Here is a 21,381-nt window from a genome sequence, read left to right on the forward strand (position 1 = left end):
GCATAGACTGGAAGCTGCAGCTCTGATTTGACCGCTAGCCTGGGAACTTCCATAAGACACAGGTGCTGCCATAAAAAGAAAAAAATTATACATAAATGAAAAATAAATAGTGTTCTTAATCTCTACTCTATTTCCCCTCTGCCTGAGAAACTAATATTGTAGCTACTCGTTTAGCAATTAGGAGCAGTTAATATGTCAGTATTATTAAGACCTTACTCTATTCAGGGAGTTGGGTATATTGTAGAGGTTTTTTTTTTTTTTTTTTTTTTTTGTGTGTGTGTGTGTGTGTGTGTGTATGTGTTTCATTGGGGGAATGCAGTGTCTAGATTCATTGAGCATATTTTGGAGATTTCAAACTTTGGGGAAAAAAATGCTCTTTCTTCAGTTTCATCATTTCATGTAATTTTTGTTTCTAGTATTAAGTGGTGATGGTCTCTGTTTTAAAGAGACGTTCTTTTATCATTGAACTTGACTATTTGTGTTATATGCTTCCCATATCTCATGACTTTTAAAACTCATCCTTACTGCTCAGAATTATAATCTTGTCAATTAGGCAAGATGAAAGTGGTTTCTGTCATCTTCCAGTAAAGACTGTATTTGCCACCCCACTGCAGAATGCCTCCTCCTCAGCACTGGAAAATATATCAACATCAAAAATATTTTGGGGGAATTTTATTATGGGAGAAAAAAAAATCCCAGTTAACTTGAATCAGTTCTCCTTTTTTACCAGTAACTTTCCATGTTCCTTGTTTTCTTTTTCAGTTTACTATATAATATTTTGAAAATAATTTTTTCCTTTGTATATTTTGGTAATCGGCTTGTATGCATGCAATTTATACTTTTGCTAGTTATCTTTTAGAAAGAGGCAGAATTAATTTTTAAAATAATGATATGTAGAGAGAAGAAAGGAGATGAATGTCAGTGTTTATTAGTGAATTAGTGTCTATTCTGATATATTATTTTCAGATGAGAATTTGGAATGGTCTTTGATGCTCATCTTGTCATCTCTCAGGAAAGCTCCTTGGGCAATTGCTTCTTTTATTTATGTTGTTCTCTCACTTACATGGATGACAGGACATCTTTGTGGGGTGGATATTTTTGGTTACAGGCCGAGATGCAGCCTGTTTCATTAAATTCTGTCTCCGATATCAACTTGTAAGCTGTGAGACCTCGGTCAAGTCACTGTATTTTCTGTGTCTTAATTACCTTATTCATGAAATATTACCCATATTTCATGAATAATTACCATATTCATGAAATATGAATGATGATAGGATGAGTTATTATGAGGATTAAAGAAGTTAATTGATGTAACAGTGCTTGGTATATTGTAAGCAACTGATACATTTTTAGCTATTTATCATCATTTGCTTCATTGTCATCTTCATGTGGACTCGGATAATAATTATTCTGTTATCACTATCCTAGTATATAGCTAGCTGTATTAGCTTGTTGACATTGAGAAGTTCAACTGAAGCCAGTGAACCATTCTTTCCTGGTTTATGCTTCACTCACTTAAGTGTAGGATGGACAGAAAAGTTTACTTTACATAAGGAATAGGTACATACGTAAAGAAAAGTTTAAAGATTGTAGAATTTTTCTCTCTTCCTATTCAGAACAGACTTAGGTTAGAGTCAAATGTAATTGTAGGCTTAGTAAAAGATAAGTGTAAACCTTTATGGTAGAAGGAAAAAAGGTGCTCGGATTGTTTTTATTTTCCATACATGCTCAGTGACTTAACTGGTTAAAAATATGATTGAATGTTTTTTCTAGAAGCAGAGCCTGCTTTTTTTTTGCTAGAACCTACAAATGATACAATGAGAATATTGTCATTGCTCCTAGGGATCTTAAATTCTACTTGGTGAAAAAAAAGCTAACACATGAAATAAATTATATGTGTGCGTGTGTGTACATGTATGCTGTATACTTATAGACATTATTGCAATTTGATGGTTCAGATAATTACCAAATGCATATTGAGAAAACTGAGAGACCAAAATGAGATGAACAAATTGAGAATTTTAGGCAGAAATTGTTTTTGAGGTAGATTTTTTTATTTCCCAAAGTTCTAACTATTTGCAAAACAAGTGCATACACGTGTCTGAACATTTAGATTAGGTCCAAATCCAAACCTCAGGTCCAAAAAGTTGAATGCATCACAATAAAATCCCCCCTCACTGTAACCATGGGGATGAAACATTCATATAGAGACCATGAAGTGTGATATAAATGAATCATAATGCTCAGTTTTGCTATTTTTCAGAGACAGGCATATTGCTGTAATATTTAACTATACAGTCTAGCTCACTTTGTCCTTCCAGGCTCCTTGAAAGGTTAATTCTATCACAGAATCATACTCTGTTGATGTTTCACCCATGGCCTGGTATAGCACTTAACACTAAGTATGACTACTGGCTTTAATTTTTTAATTTTTTAAATTTTATTTTTATTTTATATTGCAGTGTAGTTGATTTACAATGTTGTATTAGTTTCAGGTGTTCAGTGACATGATTCAGTTATACATACACATATATCATTCATTTTTCAGATTCTTTTCCCCTATAGGTTATTACAGAACATTGAAAAAAGTAAATAAATGTATTTTCTCATAGAACATGGAGTTCAGGGGAAGAGTGGTTCTGGTTTATCTCACTGCTACTGTTGTAGCATCATGAACAAACAGCTTTCCATTGTTTTGCTCTACTATTGTCTGCTGTCACCTTTGTCTTTAATCAAATGCTCTCTGTGGTTACAAGAGATTTACAGCAGTGCTAGGCATCAGATCCAGATATGAATATAGGACAGGACCAAAGAGACTTTTAAGATTAAGGAAAACTTTTGCAGAAATATCCACCAAGCCTGCCTTCATGTTTCACTGTCTAGAATTATATACCCAAACCAATCTCTAGCAGTGGGAATGAGGCAACCACGATTGTCTCAGGTGAGTCAGGATCAACTCTTTGAGGTTTCATGGAGAGATAGGTAGGAGGGTAGTTACCTGAATAACACTAGGGTTTACTTAGGAACTAGAAAGAATGAGGATAAGGATACATATTTTTAGGTGTCAGCAGTATCTCTTGTACTTGGCATATAGTAAAATATTATGTTCTTATTTTTTATGAAAGAAAGGAGGGAAGGAAGAAGAAAGAAAACACTTGCATAATGTGTGTTGATTCGTCTTCTCTGCTCAGCCAGTAGAAATCTTCTGACTTGTTGCTGTCAATTCCAGGTAGAGCACAATAAACATATCTTTGGGCCGAGCATTAGAATCATATTGTCAGAAACTGATTAGAATTGGGTGGTCACTGCTTCTTTCCTGGCAAGGAGTCAATTCATTGCAGTAATGTATTCAATAGCCCTTCAAAATAGAAGAGCCAAAAAACAATGTCCTTTGGAACCAGCACTCTTAAAGGGTATCCAAATTAATGGAAAGTGCCTGCGCTAATGAAATAAAACATCAGGACTTTGGCAGGAGGTGATTGGCAGAAACACCCAATGGCTTGATACATCTATCTGTAAATGAATTCCTCCTTGTAGAAGAGAATGACTAACTGTGGCTGAAGTTAAAGCACTGGTTTAAAGGAAATGGCTTCCTGCTTTCTGGCAGAGTACCTGGGGGTGCATTTCTCAGGCTGATATCTTTGTGCCTACTAAATTAAGATCCTGGCTGTAAGGATGAGGAAAAAACTTCCACCTAATAGTCACAGATACAACACCATTTAGTTTTCAATCAGAGAAGGTATGATAAAGAGGTATGGTATCTTCCTTCCTGATTTGTAAGGATTCAGGAGCTATGGTTATACAGCTAATCGATGGATTGATTTGTAAATTTCTTTCTTTCTTTACTCATTGGTTAATTGATTAATTTGTACATTCATGGTATTACTTAGAAGTAGCTGCTCTTTTTCAAGCACAGGGTTGTGCTGGGCACATAGAGGTTTTCAGAGGTCAAGGTCCTAGGTTTGGGTCATGTGTAGGGTAGTGAAGGAGGTGAAGGAAATTTTTACCTTGCACTCTACTAAGATCACCTCCACATAATTCCTTCCTAACACTCTTCTTTTTCCTGTAGGACTTTTATTATTACCTCCATTTCCAGGAACAGAAAATGGAGGTATAGACATTAACTAATACGATTCTGATTGTTGGTGGTGATCTTGGCTTTGAATCCAGGATTGTGGTTTTCCAGAGCTGGAATCTTTCCACTGTGAATCAGATTGTTTTTTACCCTAATTATAAATTACCCCTGATCTATAAATACTCAGATAGCTTTACTAATAATTCTGTATTGTTAGTCCACAGATCTAGCATCTCATAACTTGTTAGTGGACCCAAGCCAATCCAGCAAAACTGAAAGAGTGATAAAAAAAAAACTGAAGTCAGGGAGTTCCCGTCGTGGCGCAGTGGTTAACAAATCCGACTAGGAACCATGAGGTTGCGAGTTCGGTCCCTGCCCTTGCTCAGTGGGTTAACGATCCGGCGTTGCCGTGAGCTGTGGTGTAGGTTGCAGGCGCAGCTCGGATCCCGCGTTGCTGTGGCTCTGGTGTAGGCCGGTGGCTGCAGCTCCGATTCGACCCCTAGCCTGGGAACCTCCATATGCCGCGGGAGCAGCCCAAGAAATAGCAACAATAACAACAACAACAAAAGACAAAAAAAAAAAAAAAAAAAAAAAGCTGAAGTCAGCCAGTGGTAGTAATCAAAAACCTATGTATTCAAGAATATTAAACTTATGATGAAGGAATGAATAAATGGACTCTAAGTGAGAGCCTTTGAGCATTTCTAGAAGTAAAATATGTAAGTTTGATATATTAATGATGTAATATCTAATTTGTCTTCTACAGGACATTTTGGCCTCCCTCTAAAGACTTAGCCATCTCTCATATAAGTGAAGTTGACAGACAAATGGCCTTGGTATAAATGAGATTTTACCGAAATATTTTGTATGTTATGTGGCAAACGATTCTTCATCAAGTGTTTTTCAATTCAAGGCTAGAGCAACTCAGTAACAAGCATGGGGCAGATTCTACTCTTTCCACTGTAGGAGTGAGGAGACTAAGGTTTAGAGAGACCAGGTAGCCTGCAGGAAGTCACACAGCTCAAAAGCAGATGCATTGAGTTTCCTCTCGCTTGCCTAGACACTCTGTGGGTTAGTCATTATTGCACCAAACAAATTACTTTGCATAATTTTTAAAAGTAGTTCTCTCAGAAGTTATAAATAGTGTTTGGGTGGTTTTCATATATCTAGACTATTGAGACAGAGCAGAGAACTGAGTAATTATCACCCTTGCTATGTTGACACTTGAGAGGAATAGCTAGAATTATCATGAAAGTTTTAGGAAATTTCTTATGTTTTTCAAATGTTCGGCCTATTCTCTCACAGGGTTTTTGCACTTACCTTTTCTGCCTGAAATGTTCTAGAGCAGGCAGCTTTATGGCCCAGCCCCGACTGCCTCAGAGTTGGGCTCGAAAGTCACCTCATGAGGGAGATCTTGCTTGACCACTAATGTAGAAGTACAACCCTATCTTCATGCTCCCTACCCTTCTTCCCTGCTTACGTGTGTCCAAAGTATTTGTCATCTCAAATGCCATAGAGTTTACTCATTTCTTCAACATAAACTTTCAGAGGCGAGGTATTTTGTTTGCTGTGTTCACTGGGGTCTCCTTGGTTCCCAGAAGAAAGCATATGGTAGGCATTCTGTGAATGTAGTGGAATAGTTAATGAAAAGTGCATCCATGTGCATACGTGCATGAAAACGTGTATAATTTAAGAAACTGTATGATGTGTCACACTTAAAAAAAAAAGGTAAGTGGTACAGGCAAGTCTAAAAATGATATGGCACAAGGAAATTATGCTAAAATCTAAAAGTGATATAGCAAGGAAATTATGAAACAGAGATATGTAATCTCCTTTCTTCATTAGCCTGGTCAGTGGATTCTTGAGCCTTGCTCACAGGGCCATCTTCAGAGAAGTGTGGAAATGAGTGGCAAGTGGTTCAGACCTTACTGGCTCACTATATTCTGCTCACTCCCAGTACATGACACCCTATTTACTTCACTTAGACCTTCCGGGCTCTTGTTCTGTTTTCTCTTACATCCATCAAAATCTGTTTTCAAATCCTTACTTTAACTAAAGTGCAAACAACTATCATCGTGGTATTCCACTGGCCCTATCATCCTTTCAGTAAGACTTAGGATAAAAAATGAAGATTTGTTCTTGATGGTGTGGGTCTTTGTCTTGGGGCTTTGTCTGGTGGTTTGGGGCTTTGCTAGTTTGCGGGGCTGGCAACATTGGTGCTCATATCTGAGACTGCAACCAGGACCCAAGTGTCACCTACAAGGAGACAGGGAAGATCAGACTTTCAACTTGCTCCCCAGAGAGCTGTTATCCTGTTATCTCTATCTAAAGATAAAGGTCCTTATCTAAAGATAAGATCCAGAAAAATTGAAGTCATTCCACAGTGACTTTTAAGATTAACAAATGGGGGAAAGGGCATGATTTGCTACTGTAAAAAGCTTATATAGTGGGAGTAAAAAAAAATTTTTTTTTTTTTTTGCTTTTTAGGGCCACATCTGTGGCATATGGAAGTTCCCAGGCTAGGGACTGAATCGGAGCTGTAACTGCCAGCCTGCACCACAGCCACAGCAATGCAGGATCTGAGCTGCATCTGCGACCACAGCTCTTGGCCACGCCAGATCCTTAACCTGCTGAATGAGGACAGGGATGGAACCCGCATGCCCACAGATCCTAGTTGGGTTCATTAACTGCTGAGTCATGAAGGGAACCCTGGGAGAAAAATTTTTTATAATGTAAAGCGTACCTCAAAATAATTATATAGTATGCTAGGTACTTTATAGGTCTTAAAACAGCATGATAAGATGTCTCAATATTTTCCCATTTTACAATTGAGAAATCTCAGGCAGGGAAAGGTGATTCACTTAAGGTCCTTCAGCTGGTTTATACCAAAACCAGAATTTGAACTCAAGGCTAGAGTGCATTTTCAAGGTTGAGTATAATGATGCATAAGTCAGTTTATTTCTGTCACCGTCCTTATTTAAGACAAACCATGCCCATCCTGAGCCTTTGAGGAAAAGTCAGAACAGGGAAACAGAGGACATCATTGACCTTGGTAATCTTACGTAATCATCAGGAGTATATTTTGAGATAGTTACTTTTATTCTTATTTTGTAGATAAAGTAACAGATTTATAGAGATTAAGTAGTAAGTCTTAGGTCCCTTAGCTAGAAAGTATCATACCTGGGATGCAAAACAAGATCTGCCCAATTCTACCCCAGATATGTATACCAACATGATTCTTTGCTTGGTATTTAGCCAAAAATACCAAGTAAAGAAGGAAACAAACAAACAATAGGAAATTGGTTTTTATTGCGTTTCTGGAATACCTCTGGTTTCTAATAATACCCTCATAATGACATATTCCAGACTTGAAATCATTTATAACTTTTTTTTGACTTTCCTAGTTCAGAAGTAGTCTTAGATATCTGAATAAGAAAGTACAGATTGAGAGTGATAAGTGAATGATAACTTTGGAATTTAACATGAAATGCTTATCCAACCATAATAAAGTTATTTAAGATTTGTTTCTATCTGTATAAATGCCAGGGCACATTTTTATACACTTGGGTATTAGGTAAAATTTCTTTTTTTCTGTCTTTTGTCACAGACAACTCTAAAATTTTATTCAGACATCATTAAAGTGTTTGTGTAAACACTTGATTTAGTAGCAGAGAGTCACTTGAGGTCTGGAAGATGGGTCTAAAGTCTCTGTTTTTCAAAAAGAAAGTATTGATGTTTTATACAGTGTTATGTCTATATAAAAGTACTCTGATAAAACATTGTTTAGGTGAATAAACATAAAACATGCCGTATAGTTTAATATATAGATTACATAAAGCTTTTGATTGCTTTACTTTCATTTGTCAGATGTTCTCTACTGCAACAATAGAGGAGTTTTCCATTTTGCGTATTTAAGGTCGTAAGGACAGGTAAAATCGATCCTGGGCACACATTGATAAGCGGGACCATTTTATCTTTGCCATCCTGTGGGTTTCAAACCATCTCTGCTCCACACAAAAACCCTGAATGAAAGCAAAATGGAGTAAAAATTTTCAGAAAGAGTTTTTGTTGTTGTTGTTGTTGTTGTTGCTTTTCTTAATTTTTTGTCTCCTCTTGGAAACCTGAATCAGTATTTGATCTCTTCATAGCCCTATCAGGGTAAAATGGAGTCTGTGCTGACTTGGAACCTTTAAGTGTGGGCTAAGATGTATTTGTCTTGAGAGCTAACTGTTCCTTAGGGTGCTGTGTGTGTGTGTGTGTGTACATAATTGCTTGATCCCTGGATGTGAGTAGTGTCTTCTGGTTTACACAGCGCTTTCACCTATAGCATTTCATTCGAGTCTTCTGCTTTCGTGAAATAAGAAAGATAGATACGGAGATAGATAGATACAGAGATAGATGGACATATTAAAGAGATAGATACATATGGATATATACAGATAGGTTGAACATAGGTATAAATGCTTCATTGAAGATTGATAAGCTAAGTTCATGCAGCTGGTTAGAAGCTGGTTCGAACTAGATGCCAAATAAGCCTCCTGACACTGACCACCAAAGGTGCTTTCCAAGATGGATTTACAAAATAGGGGCTCAGATGAACATATGGTCTTTGCTGTGTCACAGCACAAAATGCTGCAGTACAAATGTAAAAAATGGTTTGCTTGTCAAAGCACCCTAAGAACTGAAATCTGTGTGAGGCATGATTTCAGCTCTTTTAAATTATAAGAACTCATTGGAGCCCAGGGATTTCTTTAAGCTGAAATCAGAGAAAAGGAGACCAGCTGGTAGAAAACGAGGAGGTGGAAGTGGTGGTTGTTTGGTCATCTCAAGTATACAGACTCCTCAACCTCTGAAATGAGTTGTTCTACACATACATGTTCCCTTGAAATTCGGTCACTTTTATTTTCCTTGCTTCAGGCCTTTGGGGTCACAGAGTTGAGAGCAGTCCAGAGGGTAAGGGACTGTGAAGGCTTGAAAATGCGTCTGGTTTTAAGTTTGAATGTGAATGTGGCTGATGTTTGAAGTCGCATTGGTTGCCAAAGGGATTGCTGTGTACTCTGGGGTGCTTGCTGTTATATCAGAGAAGAATCCTGAGGTCAATTTTGTTTCATTCACTGAATAGTTAAATGACAACATACATTTTTTTTTTCAGTTGTTCTGGAATTTAGTTACTTCCTCTTTATAGCAGCAAGAATAAAAAGAAATGCATAATAAATGTATTAAAACCAAAAGGAGACAACCAATAAAGTGTGGCCACCAAAACGATGGTATTCGCCAGTTTGTAGGAGATCATGTGTATTGGTTTCGAGTGACCCCCTTTCTAGCTACTCAGGATGGGCTGGTTTTATATTTATACTTCTTTCTTGTAAAGATTCCGGACTTGCCAAATGTACCACTATAGCTGGCTGTATCCCGATGAAAGTATCTGATTTTGATAAATGTGAAGCAACCTAAACCTGAAAAAAAATTTTATCTCACTTTTAGAACTTTAATTAAAATTTCACCTTAAGAAAAAAATGAAAATATGCAAGGCCCGTTTACTTCTGAGATAAGTCTTTCATCACAAGTTGGTGTTAAGATGACAGTGGTTCTGTTTTTCAGGCCAAAAAACAAAAAACAAAAAACAAAAGTGGTTAACTAGTCTACAGAAATAAGCAAAGTCAGATGACTTTAAATTGTTCTGCACTAAATTGGGAAGAGATGAATATCTTGTCAGGAAGAAAGAATATCATATTGTCTCTGCTATTTTAATTTAATCAAGTTCCTCTGATTTTGAAATTTCAAAATAAGCATCACTGTTTTCATGAATGGGTCTTTGAGGGAAAAAAAAACCCAACAAACTGGAGATTCAGTGCATATTTTAGTGAACAAAAGCATTTTAGCTGTGACATATTTATAGATAACAGGTTACTTTTATCCTGTTTTCTGAATGTGGATTTCCAGGAAAGGTGATTAAGTGTGTGTGTGTGTGTGTGTGTGTGTGTGTGTACACATATACAATATATTGAATATGTGTCATTGTCATACATAACATATATAATATATATGTGATTTCTTAAATATATATAAATTATGTTTTTTACTTTGAAAACCAATGACTTTTGATCTTTCTTTGACTTCAGAGTGTAATCTAGCAGTCCCTTTTGTTTTATTTTTGAATGAAGTGTAAATTTAGTGCATTTTATAATGCAGTATGTAGTTATTGGGAAATGAGACTAATTTGATTCCAACCAGCAGATTTTAATTAACTGTTTGCTATAGGCCTGATACTCCTGGGTATATAAGGATGAACAAAAGCACAGTTCTGTTCATGTGGTCCCCATGAGCTAATAGCAGTGGCTGTTAATTGGGGGTGATACTGCCCATCACTCAGGATATTTGACAATATCTGGAGACAAATTCACTTGTCACAATTGAAGGGCAGATGCCATTGGCTTTCAATGAGTGGAGTCCCAGAATGCTGCTAAACACCCTACAATTCCCAGAGTAGCCCTATAAGGAATAACTACATAGCCTCAAAAGGCAATAGTGCTGAGATTGAAAAACCTTGTCTATAGGGTAAAGAAATATATAATGCATGCACTGTGATAAGTGCTATTTTAGGGCCATGAATGAGTGTTGGGGTAATTCAAAGGAAAGAGAACTGGGGTTGGGGGGGTGTTTAAAAAAAGTTTTGTGGAGGAAGTTACATTAGGGCTTAGCTCAGAACAATGAAGAATTATTTCCCTAGGGAAGGGTGGAAAGGCAGAGAGCATTCTGGGTAGGGGTGCAAAGATGAGCAAAATATAGTAAACTAATCATGCCACAAAGCTTTTACTGTGTGCGGTTACCACTGATGCCAACTTTGGCTCATGGTTATGTAAATATCAGGGTAATAACTCTATGAGGGAGGATTTTGTTTCTTTATTTTAAATGTGGATTTTAAGCTGCATGTGAAGAACCTCTTAAGAGAAGACATAAGATCATTTTCTACTAGCAGGAGAAAGCTTTCCCCGAATCCTGGCTTCAGTCTTCCCCTAGAGCAGTTAGTGCGTTTACAGGCTGACTGCTACCTCTTCCTCTCTTCCAGACTTTTCTAGAACTTGAACTCTGGAAAAGAGCTTAACCCAGGTGAGAGCCATTTGTGATATAAAATGATCCGCATATCTGGAAATCCCAGAATGTTAAGGCCTTCAAAGGACTCTCTGACAGAATTAAAAAAAAAAAAAAAAAAAAAGACCAGAGCGTAATTCAGGGCTTCCCTCATAGTGGTGGTGCCATTCACGGCTCTCAGTGTGGGCTCTGAGAGTCTCCCCTCAAGAACCTACCTCTGTGTGTCTTCTGATGATTAATAAACTTCTTTTTGCCCCCATTTTCTTCATCTTCAAATGCATCTAATGATATCTCTATCACAAGATTGTTTTGAATATTCAACATCCTTTCATTTATAGCCTGACTTGTAGTGGGTACTCAATATTAGCTTTTTCCACTCTCCCCATTGTGGTGTGACAACTTGGGCATCTTGAGCAATATTCTAGCCCTCCTGGTGGGCAGAGAAGACATTGCAAGGAGTAGCTTTATACTAGGAAGATGCTGAGCACTGTGGGCAGATAATGAGGTTGTTTCAATTAACAAAATGAAATAAATGTGGTACATGCAGTGGGTATGCTGAAGAGGTTTTTGAAATGTTGATACTGATGGCATAGGGGGTGATTTTAAAAGGTCCATATTTTAATTAGTTTTTACAAAAGGGAAGAAGTTATGGGACTGGGGAGTGGGTGGGAATGTGAGATTGAAAGCAAGCAGGATTAATTTAGATGAAAGAAAAATTCAATCTCTTGAGTGATTAAAAGACAGCCATAACTGCTCCTGGGTAAAAGCTATCACTTCATCTTCTGCTGAGCAGGTTGTATTATTCCTCTTTGCTGTTGTGTATGAACATGCTTGGATTCCTGATAAGTCATGGCAGGAATGGTAAAATTATTACATGAACTCCTGTCAATTTTTTTTCTTTCTTATGATATTAGATACATTCTACTGATTACTATGACAATTTCTATCAAGTACCTTTTTGGTGAAACAATGTCTTCTGGGTACTTGTGCTCACAATCTTCCTGTGAGCACAAATACTGAAAGACATATGTTACATACATACATCTTATTTCTAATGTTTATATTTTACCTTAAAATCTTGGATTTCCTGTTATGCACAATGGAAACAAATACAACTAGTATCCATGAGGATGCAGGTTTGATCCCTGGCCTTGTTCTGTGGGTCAAGGATCTGGTGTTGCTGTGAGATGTGGTGTAGGTTGCAGACTTGGCTCAAATCCTGCATTGCTGTAGTTGTAAGTGTAGGCCAGCAGCTGCAGCTCTGGTTCAACCCCTAGCCTGGGAACTTCTGTATGCTGCGTTTGTGGTCCTGAAAAGCAAAAAATAATTACAATAAAATTTTATTCAATAGTGGATTTGATCATTACAGAATGAGCTGCTTTTATGAGCTAAAAAAGGTAGAAATCAAAATATGATTCTATATATATATAGATATATCTATATATATATCTATATATATGTAGCCTCTTATGTAAACAGTGACTTGAGGGTTCAAAATAGGCAAAAAAAAAAAAAATCAAAAGATAGATTTCAGTTTCACCCTGATACAAATATTAGTGGTGAGGGAAACCACATGCTTCCGTTCATATTTCTCCTACTAATAGGAGATGAGATGATTTTCATTACAGTTAAGTTAGAAGAATGACTCTGTCATATATGTCACCTCACAGAAGCATCTAAATGAAATGCCAGTGTTATCATTTTCCAAATCCCTTAATCACCGTGGAGATTAAGTACTAAATCAAAAGTCCGCACAGTTAACCAAAAACAAAGGAATATTGAGTATTTGATGTCTGGAAAAAGTAGGAACCAATTCTATTCATTGTCTTTTTTTTTTCTTTTACCCTAACAATTGTTTAAAAAGTTTGGAATTTCCTAGCTTAATAATCTATATGGCATATATGATAAATACATATCAACAGTCTCCAAGTTTATAATAGTAATAGGATTTTCAAAATAGCTAAAATAATATCCATAAAAATAATACATCTATGATGAACACTAAGCCCCAAGCACAGTGCTAGCAGCAGTATTTTCATACTAAATACTACTCTTTAAAGAGATAGTATTATTCACATTTACAAATGAATAAAATAATCCTTAGAATAAATTAATCGTGTAATTGAATTCATGCATCCAAAGAGAGTAATGAAATCCATTTTCATGTTTAACAAATCTGTAATTTTTAAAATAAAATTGTGGCATGAAATAAAGTAGGATAGAATAGGAAAGGATGGAATAGAAATAGAGTAGAATAGAACAGAACAGAACAGAACAGAATATTTAGAGTGCGTAAGTGTTGTAAGGTTTGATTGATGAAACTTAACTTTCAGTTTTGAGAATCATAGATTAAAAAGAAAGAGATGGGAGTTCCCGGGTCATGGCCCAGAGGTTAACGAATCCAACTAGGAACCATGAGGTTGCTAGTTCGATCCCTGGCCTCGCTCAGTGGGTTAAGGGTCCGGGGTTGCCGTGAGCTGTGGTGTAGGTTGCAGACGCAGCTCAGATCCCCCGTTGCTGTGGCTGTGGCATAGGCCAGTGGCTACAGCTCCGATTAGACCCCTAGCCTGGGAATCTTCATATGCCGCAAGAGCAGCCCTAGAAAAGTCAAAAAGACAAAAAAAAGAAAAAAAAAGAAAAAAGAAAGAGATGATGAGAGAAACGTAGTGGGAGAGATAGAAAGAGAGAGAGGAGAGAGAGAGGGGGAAAGACATGTAGCACTGTATATGGATTTCTGACTGGGAAGCGTGGTACAAAAACTGAAAAATTTGGAGTAACTACAGTAAAGAATACTCTGCTCATATATTTCACCCCTATGTTTCTATTATACAATCTTAAATATAATTTTCATATTTTACATGTTCCTGGTTAACTTTTCTCATATTTAATGATATGAGAGAATGACTCTTGTACAACATTTCAGCCTGTTGCCAATTCCATTGGGTTACATGAGGAGAAATAGAAGACTGAATAGATTGACACCTTGATCCAAAACGGCACAGCTAACGAGTGGAGTAATTAAGATTAGAATATGGGCATCTTACTATTTCCCATTAGGTGTTGTGATTTTATATAGTTTTGTTTCTTTTTGTTGTTGTCTTTCTCTAGGGCCGCACCACGGCATATGGAGGTTCCCAGGCTAGCAGTCTAATCGGAGCTGTAGCCCCCGGCCTACACCGCAGCCACAGCCACACTGGATCTGAGCTGTGTCTGCGACCTACACCACAGCTCACGGCAACGCCAGATCCTTAACCCACTGAGCGAGGCCAGTGATCGAACCCGAAACTTCATGGTTCCTAGTCGGATTCGGATTCATTAACCACTGAGCCATGAGGGGAACTCCTATACAGTTTTGTTTCTTTTTTTCTTTTTTTTTTTTTTACTCCTAGTAGTGAAGGATATGACATCAGAAAGAAGTCATAGGCTATGAACCACTGCTCATTGACTAGTATGTCTATAACAGCTATGGGCTTTTCACTGCAATCAGATTATAACCCTGATTATTTATTAAGTAGCTCTTTTGTGAAACAATGTCTTTAGGTATACCTATGCTTCTTATTGTCTTGAGTTTCTAATATAGATGAGAAAAAAGTATTTATTCATAAACAACATAGTAACATACATAAATTATAGGTTAAGAAACTTAAAGATTTTTCAAGTGAAAAATATAAACCATTACATTATTTAGAGAAGGAAGATGGACATTTGAATTGGGTGAGAGTTAGTAAGGGAATTTTGGAAGAGACAAAATTGAGTACACTTCTTAGGTTGTCTTAGGCTGTGCCAAGATTGATGAAGATCTGGTCAGTTCTGAAATGCTTACTGAGTTAATAGGTGAAAAATTCAGAATTGTCGTAACAGAAGTCACAAAAAATGTAGCTGAAGAATGAACTGCTCAACTGCTAAGTGACTCTTTAGTGGGTCAATTGATATTTTATTACAATTTTGTGCTAGTTCCTCATGAGCTTTTAGTTGGAAAAAATCTGATTATATAGTTATTCCAATGAGTATGTATTAAGAAATTCAGGTGCAACGAAATATACCAAGGTCTCTAAGGCAATATAAAGGGTAATAATAAATAATTCAAGGTCAAATTATTCCTCCTCCTTGAAGCCCTCTCAGATACTTCAAGTCAGTCCACACTGAGCTTTTCTCTTTTAAGAATCTCTCTAATATATAACTCGCTGCATTATGCTTAACAGTTATTATCCTGACTTTTTCAAACAAATTGATTGTGCATCTCAGTTACTTAAACAGATTGTAAACTTCTAGCTGCTCTTGAATTTTTCTATTCAGTTTTCCAGTTCTTCGCTATGTGATGAATACAGACTTGATGACCGGTTAATAGATAGATGGTTTCTTCCTTCCTTCCTTCCTTCCTTCCTTCCTTCCTTCCTTCCTTCCTTCCTTCCTTCCTTTCTTATCTATCTATCTATCTATCTATCTATCTATCTATCTATCTATCTATCTATCTATCTATCTATTTTAGGGCCACACCTGCAGCATATGGAAGTTCCTAGGCTAGGGGTCAAATCAGAGCTGCAGCTGCTGGCCTACACCACAGCCACAGCAATGTGGGATGAGCCATGTCTGTGACCTACACCACAGCTCATGGCAACGCTGGATCTTTAACCCACTGAGCAATGCCAGGGATCATATCCACATCCTTGTGGATAATAGTCAGGTTTGTTACCACTGAGCCATGTTGGGAACTCCTGATAGAGGGTTCTTTATATACAAGTGTGTGTGTGTGTGTGTGTGCATTGCTAGACAATTATGACATGAACTCCTGTCAATTTTTTTCCTTTCTTATGATATTAGATACATTCTACCGATTACTGTAACTATTGCTATACTTGGTACATTCCAAACTAGTATTTAAAATGCTCCTGGCAGATTGCAATGTTTATGTAGACCTACCTCAGCGCACTGTACCAAACACAGTGTCTTGGACTTAGTAGATATTAAATGAGTAGTTGTCAATGGAAATTGAAAGACTTTAAAATAGAATAACCACAATATAGATATAGGAACCTAGCACAGAAGAAGCACATGGAAGGCTCTCAGTCAATGTGAGCTGAATGAATGAATGTCATGAAATCTAATTTTTGCCATTAAGTAGCTGTGAGACATGGTCAAATCACTTACCCTTTTGAGGATTCATTTTTTTCATCAATGATATAAGGTGTTTACATTTGGAGGATAGTTGTCTACCTACTTTTCCAACTCTAGGAAGGGACTTCCATGAAGATTGAAGTATTTCTTTAGCCAGTGATAGGTATTTAAATTGCCTTAGCTTATGTTGGGACTAAAATATTCTTTAAAAAGAAGAGCTCCATGCTAAAATTGTTTGAAAAATATCTGTGTAAGTTACACTGTGGAAATTTGACTTTTTCTTTTTTTGTCTGTTTGTCTTTTTCTAAGGCTGCACCCGTGGCATATGGAGGTTCCCAGGCTAGGGATCTAATCAGAGCTGTAGCTGCTGGCGTACGCCAGAGCCACAGCAACGTAGGATCTGAGCCGCATCTGTGACCTACACCACAGCTCACAGCAATGCCGGATCCTTAACCCACTGAGCAAGGCCAGGGATGGAATCCACAACCTCATGGTTCCTAGTCGGATTCGTCAACCACTGAGCCACAATGGGAACTCCGAATTTGACTTCTAAAATCAGTTTGAACACATACAATTTGAAAGTCCCTCTAGCTGTTATTACTGTACTGTAGGAGATGAACAAGAGTTCCCACTATTCCAGAAGCCGTGTTCAAATGAATGACAGTAATTCCATAGAAATATAGGAGGTATAAATTAATTGCAAAGGCATATAACAGTTCCTTCACTACAGATGGTGAGAAATGTATGTTCATCCATTATCCATAAAACAAGCTTTAAAAATAATATTTTTTAGCAGACTGGAAAATAATATTTTATTTTTTCTATTTTCCTTCCTTTGTATCCTCTTTTTATTTAAAAGAGCAGCATACTGAAAATATTTTATTAAATTGCTTCTTTGGTAAACTCTTGGGTAGTATGGGCTTATTTCCCTCTCCTCAGATAATTTAGATTGGCAAATTAGAAGGTAAATTTTTACTTCTTTGATTGATCTGTTGGAATGCAAAGATGGCTACTGGTTGATGTTTATTAAACTCTAAAATCAAAGACGTTGAGTAAGTTCCCAATGTGGCTCAGCAGTAACAACCCCAACTAGTATCCATGAGAATGCAGGTTTGATCCCTGGCCCAGCTCAGTGGGTTAAGGATCCTGTGTTGCCATTAGCTATGGTGTAGGTTACAGACGTGGTTCGGATCCTGCATTGCGGTGGCTGTGGTATAGGCTGGCAGCTACAGTTCTGATTAGACCCCTAGCTTGGAAACTTCCATAAGGCACCAGTGCAGCCCTAAAAAGCAATAAATAAATAAATAAATAAATAAAATAAAATAAAAGATGCTGAGCCTGAGGTATTCATCCATGGCTTAGTGATAATCTCAATTATAATAGTAAATAATAGTGGTGATATTAATACTAATAAAAAGTTCTGTTTAATTTTATTTGCTGCTTCTTAGTGCAGGCACTGGGCTAAATCTTTTAAATATGCAATTCAATATATTCCTTATGATGCCCCTGGATGACAGGTTCCATTATTACAGAAGAGGAAAATGAGCAATTTTCCCAAGGGTAATATTTAGTCTGTGGTGAGTTAAGATTCAATGAACTTAAAATCTAACAAGAATGAAAATGAAAGCACACACATAGATTTCATACAAGATAGACCGACTGTAAGGACTGCTGTAACTGAGGCACATGCAAGTATAAGTTTCTAAGATTGTTCATCCATGTATTAATTTTTTATGTGTTTGTAAGACTGTGCTTTCAATGTTCACAGTATTGTGTTTATCCAGAATTTCAGAGCTGGCAGGTCCTTAGTGCTTCCCCAATACTTTCATCCATTGCCAGAATTCCTTTCATTTTTTAGAATTTCTATGGCCACACCTAGGTCACAGCTTTCAGAAGCACCAAATCCTTAACCCACTCAGCCAGACCAGGGATAGAACCTGCAGCCTCACAGAGATGCTGAAACATTAACCTACCGAGCTGCAGTAGGAATTCCCAGAATCCCTTTCTAGAGCATCCCTGAGAGCTGGCCACAGAATCCTGATGCTGAATATCTTTACTAATAAACAGGCTCCCTGCAGGCATGGAATATTGTCTCTTCAGTTCCTAGAGATGGGACTTGAGCCAAACTCAGTTTTCCTATGCCTTTCCTTCTTGGTTTTCCCTAATATAGCCAATCAAAAAATTTATGATCATGTTTTCAACAAGCTAACCCTTCTTGAAGTCCACTATTTGACCTTTTCTCATCACCAAGTCTTTTGATAGGGTTAACAGCCTAGTGTTTCTATGAGGTTAGAGCTATGCAATCATATAAAGAGTGTAGGAGAATGACCAACATATAATAAGAACTCTATAAATAACAGATGATAATAATAGTGCTAGATATTTATTGGATTAGATATTGTTTATGAAATTATTCTTCTCTTGGTTGACCACATTTTGCCTACCATTATTTAGATGCAGATATAGCCCTTCGTAAATGTGTTACTGCTAATAGGATACAATGGTTCAGGTTCACTGGGTATATCATTAAATTGAGCCCAATCAATTAAACTTTGGTTTAACGATTAACTTTGTTGGTAGGGTCATTGGCAGTGCCCACTTTTGTATATGTAATATCTGGGTTCTGCCTTGTTAAACTGTTATATTTTATGCCCCTTTAAAAACCTAACCTATGGCCTGACTTCCTGATTGCTCATGAGAAAATAATGACAATTAAAAAAAGGGAAGGAGAGAAATTCACTAAAAAGTAAATAGAAGCTATTTCAATGATAGTACTCTATATAAGAATGAAGAATGGGAGACAAGTGACTGTAGTTAAAGTATGACCAATAGTCTTGACAAGTCCTCCATTCAAAGGCTGCATTTGCCTTTTTCACCAAGCATACCAACTCTTTGTTTATTAACATAATAAAATTGTAGTAAAATAAAAAAGGTCTCACTACAGACTAGACAAGGCCAGACAGCTGATTAAAAGATGCTAAAATGTGCAGCTCCCTGGAGCCTAGAGTCCTTTTTAAGGTTGATTTTGAATGACTTGTCCAGGCAGGGACTCTTCCAGGAGGAAATGCATCTTTGTCTGGGGTTAGGTCAAGGGCTGGATCCCTAGGGCTCCAGGGAACCTTGAGGAGAAATCCCTGAGACAAAGCCCAGACAGAAGGAGTCAGCCGATGCTAGGAGGGGGAGGAGAGGATTTACCATCACTCTGGACTGATTTTCAGTTGCCACGCTTCTCAGGCAAAGACTATACCAACAGCCATTCTCTCCTGCTCTGATTGTCTGTGGTGGGCATGGCAACCTGGGAGGTTCTGAAGTCTCAAGCTGAGATACAGTGTCAATAAGCTGGAACGCCAGTAGTGCCAAGTGCCACTTAAATATTTTTTCATCTTCCTGTATGTTGCTTTTGGAGGGGGGATGTTCTGGGATGTGAATCCTTGCTTTGCAGAATAATGGCGTTTCCAGGCTGTATGGGATCTTCCGTCACCGAGTCCAATCACCTCATTTTGCAGATCAAGAAACTGAGGCTGAGAGAGAGGACACTTACCCAGAGTTACCCAGCTAGTCAGTGACAGACAGAAGTGGAACCTGTGGTAAGTTGTGCAGCCTATTTCCACTTCTCTTTCCACATATGCAAAATGGAAATGAGGGGTAGGTCTACAGGATCTCTCTAAAATTCCTTCTGATTCTAATATTTTACTTATGTGATTTTTAATTTTAGACTCCTAACTACTAGTGTGATTTCCACTTTGCAAAAATCAAGAAGCTTTTGCAAAAAAGGATGCATTTTAGTGTCTAAGCAACAGTGTTCAAGCATTCTGATGAAGGCTGACGTTCTCCTTAATATTTTGCATTGTGTACAGACACCTCAATATAGGGCATAGATTTGTATTGAACGTTTGGAAAATGCACCCTGGTTTTGAGTATGCTAGTTTCTTCTAGCGCATCCTAACACTACAAACAACTGCTTAATAGAACTATAATATGTGTTTGTAATTATTACTGCCTTATGTGGTTTTACTCCTCACTGAAAAGTTCGAGTCACATGAATGAGTAAAGATGCTGAAGAGGTTATGCCATGTAAGATAACAATGCCCAAGTCAGGTGTTAGTTAGTTGAAAATGCTATTGTTTGTAAACAAGGATTGACTTTTTTTTTCCCTCTCATGTTTTCAGCAGACACATTTTAGACAAACTGACAGCACATCATTATGTAATGGCAGCTAGAAAAGCTTTCATCAAGAGTGTGCATGTTTTGTGTCTCTGTATGAAAGGAGCAGAGCACCAAGGGCAAATGATTTAAGAGTGGGATAGACCTGGCATTTCAAGTCATTGTCTCCATGGAATTGGGGAGAGGGGTGAGGTAGGAGGAGCATGAGACATAATGTACATTTTCTGTTTCTTTCCCCTAAACTCATGATGCGAATCTTTCTAGTTTTTTCAAATTCCATCTGTTTGGCACATTAAATATCCACACCCCTCTGTTAAGTATGTGAACTTAATTTATTTTTAAAGGACAGCTTACAATACAGAGAATGCTGAGATTTGAAGACTGTGTTAGTCATGGGGAAACATCTTTACACCACTGGGCATGTAGTTCTCAAGATATTTATTACCTGCATGACATTTGACAAATTGTGTATAGTAGTGTTTACAGGGATATTACAAGGATCAAATATTATAAGAATTATATATGAAAGAAATGTGTACAATAAAACATAATAGAAGTCCTTTTTTTCTTTTTATAATGTGTATTAAAGTAAATGAATGGGTATACAGAACCCAGCGAGGGGCTGGGAAGGAGAGAGTGTGGGAAGCAAATACTTTCCTTTTCCAATAAAACCATGGCTTAGAACAAAGAGACTACCAGGATGCAAATGAAATATTGCTGCTAGAATATCCAAGGCTGATACCTCTTAAGATGCTATGTACTTTTGAGTTGCTTGAGGATATTGTTAAAATGCAAACTGTGATTCAGTAGGTCTGGGGTGAGGTCTGAAAGTCTGCATTTCCAAAAATCTTCCATCTGATATTGTTGCTGCTCCTCTCCAACAGTTTGAGCGGCAAAATCCTATTCCATCAGATTAACAGGCGCAGCCAAAAGTAAAA

General features: G+C 37.3%; 1 protein-coding gene across 15 annotated transcripts in view; it reads left to right on the forward strand.

Annotated features, from left to right (window-relative positions):
- The window catches only part of LRRC4C (leucine rich repeat containing 4C), a 1,216,912-nt gene that overhangs the window by 1,073,924 nt on the left and 121,607 nt on the right, over positions 1-21,381 (forward strand). For 4 of the 15 annotated variants that reach the window (XM_021085270.1, XM_021085271.1, XM_021085273.1 and 1 more), the window contains one exon: positions 19,786-19,866. The exons of the other annotated variants lie outside the window; for them this stretch is intronic. The gene's annotated coding sequence lies outside the window, so the exon portion shown is untranslated. The remainder of the gene's footprint in view (positions 1-19,785; positions 19,867-21,381) is intronic. 15 annotated transcript variants of the gene reach the window in all.

Source organism: Sus scrofa, chromosome 2, assembly GCF_000003025.6.
Source record: "Sus scrofa isolate TJ Tabasco breed Duroc chromosome 2, Sscrofa11.1, whole genome shotgun sequence".
Classification (NCBI taxonomy): domain Eukaryota; kingdom Metazoa; phylum Chordata; class Mammalia; order Artiodactyla; family Suidae; genus Sus; species Sus scrofa.